Source organism: Loxodonta africana, unplaced genomic scaffold (assembly GCF_030014295.1).
Source record: "Loxodonta africana isolate mLoxAfr1 unplaced genomic scaffold, mLoxAfr1.hap2 scaffold_302, whole genome shotgun sequence".
Classification (NCBI taxonomy): domain Eukaryota; kingdom Metazoa; phylum Chordata; class Mammalia; order Proboscidea; family Elephantidae; genus Loxodonta; species Loxodonta africana.
Window position 1 is genome coordinate 103,854 of NW_026975022.1, and position 18,284 is coordinate 122,137.

Below are 18,284 nucleotides of genomic sequence, written 5' to 3' on the forward strand. Positions count from 1 at the left end.
GGTCCCCTCAGAGGCTCCCCTGGCCCAGGAGAGGACAGGACAGGCCTCATCTGGATGGTGAGATCTTGGGACCCTAAGGATGAGCGCAGCATAAATAGGGAAAGGGAAATGGGATTTCAGTGGGACTTGGGAGGATTGGGGGGGGGGCCCTGCTGAGGTGTGATGGTGAAGGGGGTGTCACTGAGTTCTTTGGAGGAGAAGGAATCAGAGAGATGGCAGGCTGTTGGGAAACATGTCTGCAGGTGAGCAGTGGACATAAAGCCCTAAACAAACAACTCTGGGTCCCTTCCCAGCAGTATAGAGGCAGAGAAAGAGACAGGGCTTGGTAGGAGGAGAGGAGGGCAGGTTGAAGGAAAATGAACTCACCCCAGCCATGTCTTCTGGTCTCCTAGGGTGAATTTGGGTTTATGATTGGGATGCATCCTTTCTGCCACATTAGGGGAATGTAAGTGGGAGGTGGTGTAGAAAAATCCCCCTGGGTGTTAACCATTTCTGGATAAGAGTTGATCCAGGGCTTGCAGGATATTTCCTGTAGAGCATGTTCTAGGGTAAGGGGTAGAGCTTTGGAACTTTTTCTTCTCCTAAATCAAGCTATACATTCCGGTTCTTGACATGTCAAACAAACATGCTAATTTTTTTTTGTTTTCCTGTGGTCAAATCTGACCTGTCCCGAGGTCAAAGAACTGGAAGAAAAAGGCCCTCTGAGGTGAAAGAACCAAAAGAGAGGACAGGCTTCAAACCCAGGGAGAACAGCGAGAACACAGGTGATCAGAGGTAATGGTGGGAAGGGGCAGATTCAGGCCCAGACTCAACAGTGGACAACAAAGCCCCAGTCTCAGTCACAACATCAAATCCCAAGTCTGGGGAAGCCCTGGACATGACAGGGGTGTATCCACCTCTCTAGGAAATGAGACCACAAGTATCACAGGGAACCCCCCAGGGGCAGAGGAATGGAGGGCAGGGCCTCTAGGATGGGCACCTCCATCCACAGTCTGTCCTGTGTGTATTCCTCAGAGTGACAGAGACGGCTCCTGCGAGGCAGAGGGTCACAGGCAGAAAAGAACCAAGGTGTTCAGACCAGGTAAATTCTGCAGTCTCCTAAGCATCCAAAACGAAAAATCAGAGATTCTCAGAGGTATCAGGGTGGGAGGGGTTGGTATTCCCAGGCTGGGGAGAGGCTGGCTGGGGAGGTGCTGCTTTCGGAAATCTTTTCATCAACATCTTTCTTCTTAAAAGCTACCTTCCCAGTTGATGTCCTCTATGATCTATGCTCAGACCTGAATGGGGCCTAAAATGCACAAAGGTGGGTTATCCAGTGGGGCTAGGCAGGGAGGAGGTGGAAGCAGCATATCCAGGAAAGAGAATCTTCTAGAGGCGCATGAGTTACCTAGTGAATTGCACATGGCGTCCAGCCTTCTACATTTAGCTGTAGACGTGTGCTTGCAAGACGTGTTTGAGGGGTAACTCTACTGATTTCCCAAAATTATTTTTGGTCATTTCCAGTTATAGAGACCAGAGGAACTCACTGGCTCCAAGAACAACAAGAAATCCACTGGATCTGATTATTACTTTCTGCGGTGTGCTCTCCTGCCAGTGATTCAAATCTTTTGTCTGTCATTCTGGAGAATTTTCACCTATTTTAAATATCTAACAAAACATGTTAAAATATACATATATCTATGATGTTTATGAATTTCCAAAGCTCTGAAATTGTTTTTTATCACATTTGCAAGATCACAGATTTGTATGACAAAAAAATTAATGTCAGGGTCCCACCCTCATATGTAATTTGGTCCTGCTCCCCCAGGGTATCCAATGTTAATAGACACATGTGTAACCTTCCCTACACCTCTCTGCAGGGACACATATACACAGTCACAGGCACACAGGTATATCTGCTGGGGTGTTTACTTTTATGAAAGCCTGGTCACACTCCACCCACATTGCTCTCGCCCCTTATTTCACTTGATATTCTACCTTGATTCTCTGTAAGTCATTAGATATGGCACTGCCACTATATTTTTTGATCTTTTAACTTACATGAATAATTTAAATAGATGATATCAATTCAGTACACTTTATCTGTACTTCTACATGTTCTTGTCAGAAGCTATCAAGTCAGTTCTGACTCACAGTGGCCCTTTGCACCACAGAACAAAACACCACCCGGTCATGTGCAATCCTAATAATCTTTGCTATATTTGAGCACACTGTTGAAGCCACTGTATCAATCTCATTGAGGGTCTTCCTCTTTTTCACTGGACCTCTGCTTTACCAAGCATGATGTCCTTTTCCAGGGACTGGTCCCTCCCTCTTGATAACATGGCCAAAGCCATCCTTGCTTCTAAGAAATATTCTGGCTTTCTCCCTTTAAGACAGATTTGTTCGTTCATACATAACACTACTAAAATGGAAACATTATCATCCATGCTTTTTAAGTCCACTCTTCCTGCGTGTTCTACCTCTCCTCCCCCTGTTCTTTCCTGCAAGTGAATCCAAGATAATTCAGGTTAACAATGTGGTAAGTAGTCTCTCTTATCCTTGCTTAAACAAGGACACAGACTTATACACACACACAGAAGGATAAAAGTTAAGCACGTGAAAAATGAGCAGTGAATTCAAAAGGATCGTTTATGTGTATAACACTCATAAACATAAACAGGTATCCAAGCATATTCAAACAATTGATATTGTTTAACCCAGATGTGCTCATTTTATATACACTTCTCTGCACCTAGATTTTTTCAGTAATACTTCAATAATACTTCACAGATATTTTTCCCACTCAACTACTACAACTCATTTATTGATGATGTAGCTTTACCATAAGTTATCTATCATTCAACCGTCAATGTACAGTCAACGTTTGGTCAACACTAATAATAACTATCCGTTGTATACTACAGGATCTGTTTCTGTGCAATAGACTCCATAGAGTGAGATTTCCAGCTCAAAGTATGTTTTAAAAGTACAGAGCCATGGCCATGTCTTTCCCCTATAGGCTGTCCTAAAGCACCTTTCCAGCCATGTCTCAGGGTATCCTTCTCCCCACAGCCCAGCCAGCCATAGATGGTGTTGATTTTTAAATTGTGCCAGTTTCACTGGGACTTTGATATTTTCTTAACTACAAGTGTTTTTGAGCAACTTGGACTATGTTTATTGGGCATGTGGATTTCCTGTGAACGATCTTTTTGAATTCACTGCTCATTTTTCAAGTGCTTAACTTTTATCCTTCTGTGTAAAATGGAAATTGTTATTAAGCCTTGTCATCTCCATTTCACATGATTTTCCAAATCTATCATTTGTGTATCACATTTTTGCAAGCTTTGTCCCCCAGAACGGTCACTTGAGTCAGCACCGTTTATTAAATAAATATAATTTTCTCAAAATAGCGCCTTTATATCAATGTTTATTGTGACTTCTTAGCAGATTTTGTTTCATTGGTCGACTTGTCAGTTTCTATGCTATGTAATATCAATTTGTTCTGTTACCTGAAGAGGTAGACACCTGTCAGTATCCTGCTTTTTCATGTTTTTCTTCTCTATACCTTTTAAAGCAGCCGTAGTGTTGCAGTGATTAAGTGCTCATCTGCTAATCCAAAGAAGGTTTGGCAGGTCGAACCCACCAGGGGGCACTGAGGGGAAAGACCTGTTGTTCTGCTCCCATAATGATCACAGCCTAGAAAACCCTATGGGGCAGTGAAATGGGATCACTATGAGTCAGAAATGGACTCCAAGTCTCCTAACACCAGCAACATCCTCTGCTATCTACTGTACTATTTGTAGCATATGATCACTGTATACAATTCAAAAACAACTATCTTAATATTCCAACTGGAAATACATTCCACTTATATATTAGTTTTAGGGACCTCCATTTCATTGACAAGACTTCTCATTTGAAAATATGGCATATTTTTTGCATACATTCAGGTTTCATTTTATGTATTTTAGTACATTAGTTTTCGTCATAGAGGTCCTTTGATGCTCTGGTCAAAACAATGTTTTCCTAAATATTTTACAGTTTTGAACACAGTTTGATCCAGTCAAGTAGTAGGGGAAAGAGAACGGTCTGCCCTTCTCACCCTTGCCAATTTGAGACCCTCATGTCTATACTGGAGACAAACCATTGATTTTGATGTATTTGTCTTTTATTCAGGTATGCAATTATATCATCATTATTTGAAAAATCTCTTATTATACTTATACTAGTTATTTAAATTTTCTAGTTTATTCCTTCACCTGAAAACTATGTTGAGTGATACCAAAATTTTTGTCTAGTTCCAAATTTATCAGAATGAGTTGAATATTAATTTTCCATTTATCTCACACCTGCTAAGTTTGGGGAGAATCTATTATGCCCCAATAGATAACTACTACTCTGACCTGCTGACCATTATTGGAATCACACACAACTTGTTTCTGACAGTTAAGTACTTTCACCTGGCCTCTGTAGAGCTGGGATCCCATGATTTGCATTGCTACTAGGCAGCCCAGCTCCCACTAACAACCTGAGCCTATAGACAATTGTTGCTGTTAGTTGTCATCAAGTCATTTCTGACTCATGACCACCCCATGTGGGCATAGTAGAACTAACTGTTCAATAGTGTTTTTAAGGCTTTCATCCTTTAGTAGTTGATGGCCAGGACTGTCTTCCAAGGACCCTCTGAGTACGTTCAAACTGCCAGACTTTCAGATAATAGTCAAGCACTTAACTGTTTGTGGCGTCCAGGGACTCCCTACAAAGTATACATATTGGTAAGCTCTATCTTGCTGGTGCTCCCCTCATCTCCGCATTCCTTATTCTTTTGATGAAATGGATATCCTTCAGGACCTCCAAGAAATGGTCTTATAGAAGACTAACTCAGACATGCCCACATATTGGAGGCTTTTAATCCCTCTTCCAACATCTGACCTAGCAGGTCTGGCATTTCCATTTCAGAGAATGTGGGCCATTGCCTTTTCTAAGCTTCCAAAAGCAATCCCACAGCATATTAAACCCATTTCCAGAACCCTTGCTACGGCAATAAATCCTTGTCAACAAACTATCCTTGACCCAACTTTATATTAAACTCCCCTTGACTCAGCACCTTCAGCACCCACTCCTCAGCACACCCCCGTCCTGCTCACACAAGGCAGCCAGGTCTTGCAGCTCCTTCAGTGTACAGTCTCTCCCCCCTCAACCACAACAGCACTGCCCCCGGTGGCTATGCTGGTATCTGACAACTAAGTATCTGGACAAATGCATGGGACACTATCTCAGGACTCTGCAAAGGAAAGTGTTGAAGGTGGATGGGGGCAGGGCAGAACCAGAACATAAAGTATGAACATTCTAGAGGCTGAAATTAAATGAGCCCAAATCTCACAGCTGCACACCCGTTGTGGACAGAAACAGCCCCGAGAGAAGCCCTCTCTCATATAAATGGGATAGAAGGTCCGTAAAGGAGAGAGACAGGCAGCTGGGCAGGTGGGCAGACACCTGAAACTCTGGCAGAGGAGAATCCTTCTCTCTGACCAGAGTATGGAAGAACCAAATATTGTAGAGAAAGCTCCATTACATTTTCTCTCTCTCTGCTGTTAACTGACACCTAGTCAATTCTGCCTCAAAGGGTGAGACTTTTCAAAAGCAGATCACCAGGTTTGTCTTCTGAGGCGCTTCTTGACACGTTCAAAGTGCCAGCCTTTTGGCTGGTTGTCCGGTGCTTTGGCCCCATAGGCAGAACCAGTCACTGATGTGCACAACAGAATGAGGAGATTAAAGCCCCAGCATTCCCGCCAGTGGGCCAGGAAAGCACTCCTTCTGAACTCAGAGAGCAGAAGAGAAAGAGAGAGAGGAGGCTGTGCAAGAAAGAGATTCTGCAGACTTGCTATGAACTCCTGGTTCACCCCCCAGGTGCGTATCCATTGCCCTGACCCTAAGAAGCATTATCAAATCCTTTAAGACCCGCACTATGGGTTAGAATGCCATCAAGGTTCCATACTGAGTGGCGCTCACATAGGTTAGACCTAAATACACCTGCAAACCCTTCAAAAATTGAACTAACATTTGAACCATAGAATACAAAAGATGGGACAGAACTTGGAGCCTGAACATAACTGGGTCAATCGACTGCTAAAAACAAAAAAATTCTCCATAAAATTTAAGCAGGACTTGTACTCTCAAAATCATAAGAAACAGATTTTAAAATGCTATTCTAATCCAAGAAATAACAGGGACACTTTTTAAATAAATGGAAAGATAATAGGTGCTATTTGCAAATGAAAATTTTACATGTTAAAAGTACAATCGTAGGAATAAAAAATTCAGTTGATATTTTCACAATAGCAGAATGGTGATGACAGAGAAAAAAACTAAATACTTGAAATAGATCAGTAGAAAATATCCATTCTGCAAACAGAGAGGAAAATATGGAAAAAAATGGACAGTGCCTCAAGAACTAGACAAAAAGCTTATTTATTGGAACTCCAGAAGAAGTGGACAAAATGTGTGGTGAAGAAAATAGTATTTGAAAAAATACTGGCTGAACACTTTCCAAATGTGGTGAAAGACATAAACTTACAGATTCAAGAAGTTCAGCAAACCACAGCAAGTTAAAGAATTCCATGCCCCAATACCGAATTTTCACAAAAATATTCTGTGGGTTATGGGTTTTTTGCCAACCCAGTGGGCCTTACCCCACATCCCAAGTATATTTGTAAGTACATTACTCTAATTTTTTTTTTTTTTTTAACAGCAGCATGTAAAAAGAAAAAAACAGTATACTGTACTCACAGACACACCCGGGAGGGGAAAAACAGTTCACACATATATATATATATATAGAACATGGGTTACTTGCATAAAAATACCATACATCATAATCAACTGCAGAATAACAAAGGTCAAGAAAATACTCAGGAAGGAGGTAGAGAGAAAACAACACATTTCACCTGAGAAAAATAATTTGAATGACTCTGTATTCACTATCAGAAGCCATGGAAGCCAAAAAAAAAAAAAGATTGTGAAACATCATTTTTTCAACCCTGAAAGATGGAAATATTAACCCAGAATTCTATGTCCAATCATTACCTTCAGGAGTAAAGCACAAATAATGCCATTCTTAGGGGAAAGAAAACTGAGAGAATTCATCACCACCAGACTTCTAAGTGAAACACTAAAGGAAGTACTTCAGGTGGTAGACTTGGAATTTCAGTTGTATTTATGGAAAGCAGAAAACGTGGAAACTATGTGGATAAATATACTATGTCAACACTGTAGTTACTGCACAACATGGCACTGAACAAGCCTCTTTGGAAAGTTTTTCCAGTCTCTTGGAAATGCTTGGAAATACATCCTGGCAAATCATTATTAGAGAATGGAATTAATTTTGACAATACCTGAGAGATGTCTGTAGTCAAGTCTAGTGAACAAACTGGAAAATAAATTTACTGACTGAAACTAAGGTGTGGTAACAAAACATGAGTCTCAGTTCCCGTGTGGCCATGAGCTGGTTCTGAAGGCCAACCTTCCCCAGAGAGGCACTTCAAGCACATGTGGGGCAACGGCTTCCTGTTGATATTGCTAGGTGCCATCGAGTGGGTTTCTGAGTCATTGTGGCCCAGTGTAAAAGGAGAACTTCCCCGATAGGGTTTCCTGGTTTGTAATCTTAACGGAAGCAGTTCGCCAGGTCTTTACTCCTTAGAGCCTTTTGGTGGGTTCAAAAAACTAACCTTCGGTTAACAGCCGAGTGCTCAAACTTGGCACCACCTGGGCTCCTTGGAGCAATGGCAGCACCACAGAATTTCGTAGAAACCTTCCCATAGGCCTTCTCTGAGAGGTAACCCCTTGCTTAAGGACCAAGTTTAGGTTTTATATATACTCATTCTACATAAAGTCTAGATAAGAACTACAGTGCTTCCTTGAGCGGACAACATTGTATATGCCCTCCATAAACAAAATGTGTCAAGGGCAAAGTTTAATATTAAACCAAGGCATTTCCCGTCAGTCCTTACCTGAGAAGGTCTTCGTGAGAATTTCCTGAGACTCTTGGAAAAGGATTTAGTAGACACTGCTTTCTTTTTACCTCTTCGCTCCTGAACAGAAACCTCTGCTAAGAGGTCATGCGTAAAGCTCCAAATGCCTCTTCTTATCCTGAATGTAAGCCGTGTAATAAGACCAGGAACTAGGCATTCAGCTGGGTGAAGAAACCCAGGAGTACTTCCTGTCTTCAACACCTTCCAGTTCCAGAGAAATCCTGTTACAAGTCACTAGATCAGCCCAGGAGCTGGAAGACTGAAATTCCTGGTCCTCTGACAAGTGGGAAGGGCAGGGTGGGGTTAGGCAGAGCCTCCTTGACCATCACTTGCCCCAAGAGGCTCTGGAGGCTGCTTCATGTTCTAAGTCAAAGGCCCTTCCAGCCCAGGCACATAAGAGCAGGGGAAGACTTTGTCCATTGAAAGAAGAGATGGGCACAGGAGTAGCAGGTTTTAGGGCACTCAGCATTGGTCAGCTTTGCGACTTCAGGACATCCTGGCCCATGATCACCTTCACAACTGAGCCTTTATAGCCTCTTCACCTCTCCGTCCTTCCCAGTTTTCTCCCAGCACCATGAGCTGTGGCTTCTGCTAGTTTCAATGATTTCAGTATTTCAGTAGCTCCTCACCCCACTCAGGGGAGGCAGTTTTGCAGACTGCAGGACACAAATCCACAGTGCGGTTTACGTGTCCTTCAGCAGAAACACTTCCGAGGGTACAAGTTGGCCTCAGAGATTCTGAGACCCATGCAGAGAGAAGCCCAGGGGGAGGGTCACTGGCTTCAGGAAGTGTCAGCACTCTCAGGGTCATGTCCCTGGGGTCATGCCCAACTACAGGAAAAACGAAGTGGGCTCTGAGGCTCCGTGTGCTGACCGTCCAGTACACAGGCCCTGGAAGCCTTGGAAGGATTCTGTCTTACTCTAACCCAGCACTGGGGAAATCCTCACAGGGTAACAGCAGTGATATGCCTGGGGATCTTTATTCTAAAAGTCTCAAAGCAGTTGATACAGTCTTGTGAGGTGGGAGATGAGAAAGCTTGGGACCACCGAGAGAGGGTGGCAAAAGAAGGAAGACTTTATCACTCCCTCTGTTCAAGTTTTTTTTTTTTTTAATTCCAACTGGGGCTCCAAACAGGTCTTTGTTGTTAAAGTTGTATTTCTCTGTGTTAATTTATGATCCTTAACTCAAATCTAGAGTTTCGAGCTCATTTTGATAATTCCTCTTTAGTCTGTGGAGACAGGAGTCTGCCTTCAGCCAGTGGTGAGAGTGGAAGAAATAAAGTCCCTGGTCCAGACTGGGGCAGGCTCTGCTGCTCCGCAAACTAGGGGTGCGGTCCCTGAAGAGCCCTTCTGAGGACAGCACAGGAGGGGCGTCCCGCCTGGAGAAAGGGCGGAGGGGGGTGGGGGATTGCTGTGTGAGCAGTGTGGCCTCTGTGGCTTCCCCTTCTCCTCCTGGAAGTGCAACCTGGGGCCCTTCACGTGCGGAGCCAGAGTCCTAGAGTGACCACAACTCTCCCACCCTTTCTGGGTCACCCTCTGGACCCAAGTCCCCATACGCCTCCTCTGCCCTACTATCCCAGCATAAGCACTGTGACTGGGCTCAGGGGTGTACCCTGGGTCTTGACATCGGTAGCCTCAGGCTTCCCCTAGTTCTGGTGGGACCTGTGAGCCTAGCGGGTCTGAGTTCAGGCCAAGGCTGGGTGGGCTGGGACTCTCGTGAAAGGCTCCTGCAGCCAGCTCCTTCCTGATGCACCTGAGATTGTGGTGGGGCAGCCTCCGACCTGGCACCTCCCCTGGGCGTCCCTCTCCACACAGCCCTGCCCAGTTCCCTCCCCCGCCCCCGCAACCGCCCAACCACCTCCTCCTGCCTCCTAGTTCTAGAGGAGTGCTCTTTTGATGTCCATTTGCAACTAGCACCCCATGGCCCTGCACGGAGTCAATCCAGCTAATGACCTCAACCTTAACTGCACAACTTTGAAACTGCTAGATAGGTGGGAAATGAACAAAAAAAAAAAAAAAAAAAGAGGAGAAACACTTAACAACAGTTACAAAAAAAGTTATATGGGACTGTATTCTCACATCATGGACTCAAAGATGCTGGGTTGTATTTTTGTTTGCAAACAAGTCTTAGATAAGGGAATTGCTGCCAGGAATAGAGGTAGAGTCTGACTTTGGAAAAATGAGGGAAAATCTGGGATTGATTAATTGACGTGGATGAGACTGAAAATCGTGATAACAACATAACATTTAAAGATGAAATCCTAGCAGCCTAGAACATGCAGTGGAAATTTTTCTAAGTAGCACCAGAAAAGACCTTTAATCACTACACAAAATGGGTCAGTAGTTCAAGATCTCCCTAAGAAAATAGGAGGCCGAGACCACTTTCATTCAGGTTGCAGCAAACAGGCAAGAAACAGAGCATTTTAATCTTGTGCAAAGTCAGAAAAGAAGAGAAAAAGATGAGATGCTCCTCTACTTCATCCCTAAGGCTAGTTTAATATTGACACCAAATTAGACAAGGATGATAGAAGAAGAGTTACAGGGCAAGCACACCAAGTAACTGGGATGCAAAAACCTACATAAAATACTGGCAAAGGAAATCCAGCAAAGTATAAACCATGTAATACGCCATCATCAAGGGGGTTTATCGTCAGCATGCAAGCTTGAGTGAACATTAAAGATTTAATAATTTAATTCACCATAAGCATAGATGGAAGAAGAAAAGACATGCTCACCTCAAGAGATGGGAACAAAGCAGTTGATAAAATCCAATCACACTGAGAGATAAGGACTCTGAGCAATCATGGACCAGAAAAGGAGTTCCTTAAGTTGGAAAAATACAACTGGCATGATAGTTCATGGGAAAATGTGGGACATTCTCTTTAAAATTAATTAGCATTAAAATAAGGATGCTTTCCCAATTTGAAGACTGGCGTCTGGCATCTTAAACATTAGAAAGCAGCCATCTTAGGTGCATCCATTGGTCTCAACCCACCTGGATCAAAGGAGAATGAAGAACACCAAGGACACGAGGTGATTACGAGCCCAAGAGACAGAAAGGGCCACGTGAATCAGCTACTACATCATCCTGAGACCAGAAGAACTAGATGGTGCCCGGCTGCTACCAATGACTGCCCTGACAGGGAACACAACAGAGAAACCCTAAGGGAGCAGGAGAACAGTGGGATGCAGACCCCAAATTCTCATAAATTCATACTTAATGGTCTTACTGAGACTGGAAGGATCCCGGTGGTCATGGCCCCCAGACCTTCCGTTGCCCCAGGAAAGGAACCATTCCCGAAGCCAACTCTTCAGACATGGATTGGACTGGACAATGGGTTGGAGAGGGATGCTGGTGAGGAGTGAGCTTCTTGGATCAGGTGGACACTTGAGACTATGTTGGCATCTCCTGCCTGGAAGGGAGATGAGAGGGTGGAGGGGGTTTAGAAGCTGGCGAAAAGGACACGAAAAGAGAGAGTGGAGGGAGAGAGCAGGCTGTCTCATTAGGGGGAGAGTAATTGGGAGTGTGTAGCAAGGTGTATACACGTTTTTGTGTGAGAGACTGACTTGATTTGAAAACTTCCACTTAAAGCACACACAAAAATATTAAAAAAATAAGGATGCTTTCTATCATTATTTATATTAAATATTTAACACTGGAGGTCCAAGCTAGAACAAAATGACAACAAAAAGAAGGAAAAGCTGCAACTGCTATTACTCATAGATTACAGAAATGCCTCCACAGAAAAATTTACAAACCATTGAAATTAATGCTAGTCAATCATAAATATAAACTAAAAAATAAACTGCATTTCTATGCATCAGCATCAAGCCGACTCTGTTGTAGCTCTTAGTGAAGGCAGAGGACACTGATAAGGAAATAGCAGGATTCAGGTGGGCTAGACAAGGAGGGGAGAACGCTATTTTACACCAGGCTTCATGTATAGTCATGGGTATGTGTTAGTCATCTAGTGCTGCCATAAGAAAAAAATAACACAATTGGGTGGCTTTAAAGAACAGATATTTATTTTCTCACAGTTCGGGAGGCTAGAAGTAGGAATTCAGGGCATGGCTCGTGTCTACTTCAGCTTCTAGCAGCTTCCAGCCACCCTTTGCGTTCCTGGCCTTGTAGATTATCTTCCCCTTTGTCTGTCTCCCTCTTCCCCTGTTTGTGTCTGTGTCTATTCTGTTCTTTTTGTAACTCAGAAGGGATTAGGTTTAGGACTCACCCTACACTGGTATGGCCTCATTAAAATAATTTTAAAAATCCCCTATTTCCAAATCAGGTCACATTTATAGGTACAGTAGTTAGGATTTCAACGTACCTTTGGGGTTACACAATTCAGTCCATATAGTACCCTCACCAGATATTCTAGGCTGAGAGTACAAATATGAGCAGCTGAGAGTTCTATTTTTTGTCTATATTAGTTGGCTATCACTTGTCTGAGTCCACCCATATAAACTTTGGAGCAACTTATTATGAAGGACCAGGCCAACCTTTATTAGCCATGTCCATTATGTGGAAAAATGCACACATTCCCATCACTGAAGCCCTGAGAAATTCATCGATAAGGGTGGAACGGGGTTGGGACCAAGAATTGTTTCATGGCGTTGGTAACATGGCATAGCTGTCAGACATCTACGTGGAGATGGCAGGTAATAATACTGACAGCTAACACTTACTGGTGCCAGGACTCTTGTGAGGGCTTCTCCTCTCTTAAGATACTTGCTCTGCATGATACCCATGTGAGGAATGTATCATTATAAGGCACATTTTACAGATGAAGAACTCGGTACACAGAGTTACGCTGACATTTGAATAGAAGTCATGAACCAGGAGGAGTTGAAATGGATGGAGGTGTAAACATCACATCCTCAGCTACAGACAGACAGCCACCGACTCCCTGAGGCATCCTAGAGAGAGGGTGTCAATAGAGAGAGAGGACTAAGCACTGAGCCTGAGGGCACTCTGACATCTAGAAGCCGGACAGATGAACGGCAGCCAACAAAGCTCTCTGAAGTCCAGTGTGGTTCCTGGAGCATGGTCTGTCCTTTCTCTGGACTGCATTTTACCAGTCCCCCTCCCACCCGCACTGGGTGTCCCCTTCACAATGGCAGGGACAATGTGTACTTTCACCACTGCGTCCACATGATGTAGACTATTCCTGGCACGTGGAATCTTTATCTGAAATTCCACAGCACATCTCTAGAGGCTCATGTTCTCATAGCTTCTGTCGCCTCTGCAGCCCTTGCTTCTGTCTGTCCGTCTGCTGGGCTGCACCACACGGAACCAGTTATGAAATTCAAGCCCATCTTACACTCGCCAAGGTCCTACTCACACAAAATTTGTATTAGCTTAAAAGAAAAGGTGTGTAGATAAGATACACAAGGGATTTAATTGCAGAAAACAAACCTTAAAATGAAATGGCTGGGAATGGTGGCCTCCCTTTGTAAAAAGGCGTCTCTGTACAGACTACGGGAAAATGCAGTTAAGATATGGGTCACGGGAAAAGGAGCGTTTGTAGCAATCTGGTAATCACTCAGACCACCTGTAAAAATGTTTTCATCCTTTTTCTCATACCTTACACAAAACAAAATTCCAGATGGATCGAATATTTAAAATTAAAATATGCAACCATAAAAATTTTAGAAGTTTTTATTTTCTTTTTATTGATAAAAGAGAAAGACTTTTTAAAAATCCCAAAATATGAAGGCTAAAACTGTTAAGATCTATAGATCTTTGGCATATCAAAAAGTATATGAAGGGAGTAAAAATACAGGCAAAGAGCTGAAAAAAAGCTTGCAGGCTAAGGATTTGAATAGAGATTTCTCGAAATCAGATGTAGAAACTGTCAACAAGCACAGGAAAAGAAGCGTAACCTCATTAGTCATCAGGGAAATGCAAATCTAAACTAAAGTGCACTATTATTTCAAAACCACTAAGATGGCTAAACTCAACAGGATGGACAACAAGTGTCGGCGACGATGTGGAGAAGCTGGAATACCGCTGGTGGAAATGTAAAATGATCCAATTGTTTTGGAAAATGGTTTGGCAATTCTGCAGACAGTTAAACACAGAATTCCCATACAACACTGCAATTGCACTCCTAGGTCTGTACCCGGAGAATCAAAAGCATGTTCACACACAAACTCACACAGAGGATTCCTAGTAGTGTTATTCGTAACAGCCAAAATGTGGAGAGAACCCACATGTCATGACCTGATAGACAGGATGTGGTATATTCATAGACTGGAATATTACTCAGCCACAAAAAGGCACCAAGTACTGATACATGCCACAACATGGACGAACCTTGAGAACATTACGCTAAATGAAAGAAGCCAAACACAAATGACCGCATCGTGCATGATTCCATTTACATGAAATGTCCAGAACAGACAAACCAACACAGACAGAAGTAGATTAGTGGTTGCTACGGCTTGGAGGAAAGGAGTAATGAGGATGACTGTTAATACGCCTTTATTAACAAGGGCCTTTATTTACGGGGCACTGAAAATATTCTGAAGCTAGACAGTGGTGACTGTTGTGCCAAGTCTGTCCATATACTAAAAGCCACGGTATTGTGCATATTTTCAAAGGCAGTGTTACGGCAGGTGAATTGTATCTCAATAGAAGTATTTGTGATTCCTAAAAGACTAACTTTTCAATTAACATATAGAACCTATAAATCAGTAGGGAAAAAACAATCCAATTTTAAAACGTCTCCCTCCAAAGCAAAGGGAAGGGGGTACATTCCATCCGTACAGCTTATTTTTTTTATCTCTTCATTATTCAACTTCTATTCTCATCTTATGTAACTCTAAATTATACAAATAATTGTCTCCATTTTCCTTATCCCTGTTTTCACTATTTAACTAAATAAAGACAGCAACACAGTGTTTTTTATAAAAACCCACCCACATTCACTCAAATCATTTTTTAGCACTTCTTAGGTGCCAGGTACCAGGATGCTCTGACAAACACAACAGACAAGTTCCTCCCTGCATGGGCCTTCTATTTTTGTGAAGCAGGCAGATGATAAATCAGCCAACCAGCTCTTAATGTAACCTAACATTAAGGAGGGAAACGTAATTTTGGAGCTATCTCAAGCTGTTGTCTCTCTCACAAAGATTTCTCCGAATCTAGTGAAAAGTAAACACCTCGAAGGAACTCTGTGGGGCCAATAAATGTGAAAAAGCCATTACATTTCAGTTTTGTTTTGTTGCTTTCACCTGCCACCCTGTCATTATTTTTTAATAACATGATTATGGAGCTGACATCAAACTCTCACCACTCGGCTGAAAGAAAAAACCAAACCCGTAGCCATCTAGTCAATTCTGACTCAGAGACCGTATAGGACAGAGTAGAACTGCCCCATAGGGTTTCCAGGGAGCAGCTGGTGTTAGGACACAATTCCCTCTTATAAGAATCTGAAAGCTGTTCACTGTGGATGTGGGAGGGACTCAGTAACACTTGCAGAGATTTCCACGTGGGTGGGGTGCTCTAGTGTGAGCATCGGGGGAATGGACCCCATGTGCACTTTGCAGCCTTCTGCAGATTATGACACAACAAACATTCACTCTTCATCGTCCTACATCTTGGAAGAGAACAGAGGGAATTGTTAGGCAGGACCCTTCAAAAATGCAGGGCAAGAAATTTTATTGCAACATTAAATGGAAAATAAAATCTTCCTACGTTTTTCCTCCTTCCCTACCTCATTTCAAGGAGATAGCTGGACTCACAGTGTTGAAGGCCTGAAACTTCAAGACTCTGAAGAGTCTGTGGTAAAAGCCTCAGCTCACTGAGGTGATCACACTGAGTGAACTGGAGCCCAGGGGAAGAGTGACAGTGAGATAGTAGGGTCCTAGACATTGGGAAGGGGTAGGACCTCCTTCTTGATAGTGCCCTGGAGGGGGTTACAGCACCTCAAAGGCTGATGCAGGCACATAAGTAGACAAACCCTATTATGCTGTTGACAGCCCCACCAAGGTTCTCATGATCCAGCTGAGAATGGAAACAGCAGAACGAATGCTTCTAGAGAGATCACCCACATACGCTGAGGCAATGGGTGTGTTCAAGGTCTTCTCCAAGCACTGGTCCTTCATTAGACCCTGGGAATCATTGCATATCTGGAGGAGGGAGTACCCTAAAAGTAAGTGAGGTTAAAAACTCCCCTCAATTTTGTAAGCAGGTAGTTCTGAGCCTCAATTCATTTTATTTTTTAAAAAATCATGCTTTTATTCATACATGATTTTGTGCAGACTCGCACATAAAATTCGTATTACTCATTCATGCATTAAGTCAACAAAGATTTCCTGTATAAACAGCTACATGTCAGACCCTAGGCCAGATGCTCTTAGTGATGAAATGACTTACAGAAGCTGCCTCACTGCCTGGTGAGAGAAACGGCCAAGTTAACAGGTGTATCAGTCACGTATTGCTGTGTAACAAATGACTCCAAAAGGTAGTGTCTTAAAAAAACAACCATTTACTAAGCTCACAATTTTTCAGGTTGTCAATTTGGGGTTCTTCTGATCTGGGCCAGCCACAGCGGCTCACAGCAGGGCTTACTCATGTGCCTACAATTTGATTCCAGGTCACCTGCGAGCCAGTTTCATAAAATCAACTCAGGGAAACCGCTGGATCCTCTTTCCAATGGTCCCTCATCATTCAGCAGGCTGGCCTGGGGTCACTCCCACAGGTTCTCAGGGTTTAAGAGCAACAAAAGGGCAAGACTCAATGTAAAATCTTTTCAATTCTCTCCTTGTATCATCTCTGCTACTATTTCAATGGCTGAAGCAACCGTAAGGTCGGCCTTCAACAGGTAGAAGAAGACTCCTACTGCTAATGAAAGGTGCTCTGGAGTCTCATAGAAGGCGTGGGCACAGAGAGAGGAAGAATGTGTAGTAAATGCAATTGTGTTTTATGCTGCAGTAAAGGGTTTCCTGGGTACAATGGAGTACAGAGCAAGAAGTGGACTCATCTACCAGGAGAAGATTCAGGCAAGACTACAACCAGGAAGTGATGCCTGAACCAAGTTGGGAATATGACTGAATAGTTAAGGGGTGAAAAAAGGCCGAGCATCCAGGAAGCCTCAGGTATTTTCCAGAGGCTTCAGTAAAAGGGGAGGGATGGCTTGATGAGAAAAGTCTGAGGAAACAGGCTGAAAACACTGGGGCATTTGTTACATTTGTGAACAGGCACAGATTATCTTTTGTTCTATTGTTTCCCTACCATTCCTGCCTCTTCTCTCCTTTGGGGTCACACAAAACAAGCCCCTACCATCCCCATGTGGAAACTTTTATTTTCCTTGGAGAAGACTCCTCCTTCCTCATCACCACCCCAACCTTCTTAATTTCCTCCTCAAATGGTCTCCCCATTTGCTGCTTTCTCTTCTAAATGGCCTCCTAAACAAAAGCAGTTCCCCAAGTCAACTCCCAAACTTCCCATTCTGACTGACCACAAAACTCCTGAGTCTTAGGGCTTCTTGGTGAAGTCATGAGCCTAATCTTTCCAATGGGGACAGTTTTCTTCACCTTCACGCTTCACCAGGGAGAGTAGGCCAGCAGACGGGAAGGGAGAGAACATCTCCTAGTCAGAGAGCAGAGCCTGTGTGAAGCCTCAGAGGCTAAGGAGACCTAAGAGTGGCTCAGAGTGGACATTTTATAACCAGAGCTGGAGAGACATGATTCCAACAGAGTCAAATGAGAGGACTGGGAGAAAGCAGCTGCCCATGATACTGTTATCATTCCCTGTGCTCTCTTTACCCACCAGGGGATAGTAACCCCTTACACGGCACGGAAAAGTTGCAATTCATTTTTAGTATCTAATCTCCTTCTTCCCACATTGGCATTAGCACTTCTCAAGTGCCTACCTGACAGTTTCATGTTTTTCTGGTTGCCCTGTTTAGCTTCAAACTGGGCCCATGGAACTCAGCACTGTCAGCAATGATGTCACACAGGATTACGGAAGCCTTGGTGCTAACTCAGATCTCAGCTGCTTTTTGAAAAGGGTGCCGATCTCAGGTCTTGTGGGAGAGAAACCTTAGCTACTGAATCAAGGAAATTCAGGAGCAAGCCAGAGTCCCCAGGTTATCAAAGGGTCCTGCTGGGAGAAGGGATAAATGTCCTTCAGAGACCATTATGTTTGGACATCTTCACCCAGGCAGGATGAAACAGTGATACACGAGGAAAAGGCCTTTCTCTAAGACTGTAGATAAAGATGAGGAAAAATCGACCCAGATTGATGAGTGCTACAGAACAAAAGCTCTGA

At 43.3% G+C, this 18,284-nt stretch overlaps 1 long non-coding RNA gene across 1 annotated transcript in view; it reads right to left on the reverse strand.

Annotated features, from left to right (window-relative positions):
* Positions 1-9,094: 9,094 nt before the first annotated feature.
* The window catches only part of LOC135229455 (uncharacterized), a 43,618-nt gene continuing 34,428 nt past the window's right edge, over positions 9,095-18,284 (reverse strand). Inside the window, exons 4-5 of the long non-coding RNA XR_010320160.1 lie at positions 11,242-11,424; positions 9,095-9,390 (exon numbers count right to left, since the gene is read on the reverse strand). This is a non-coding gene — a long non-coding RNA (uncharacterized LOC135229455). The remainder of the gene's footprint in view (positions 9,391-11,241; positions 11,425-18,284) is intronic.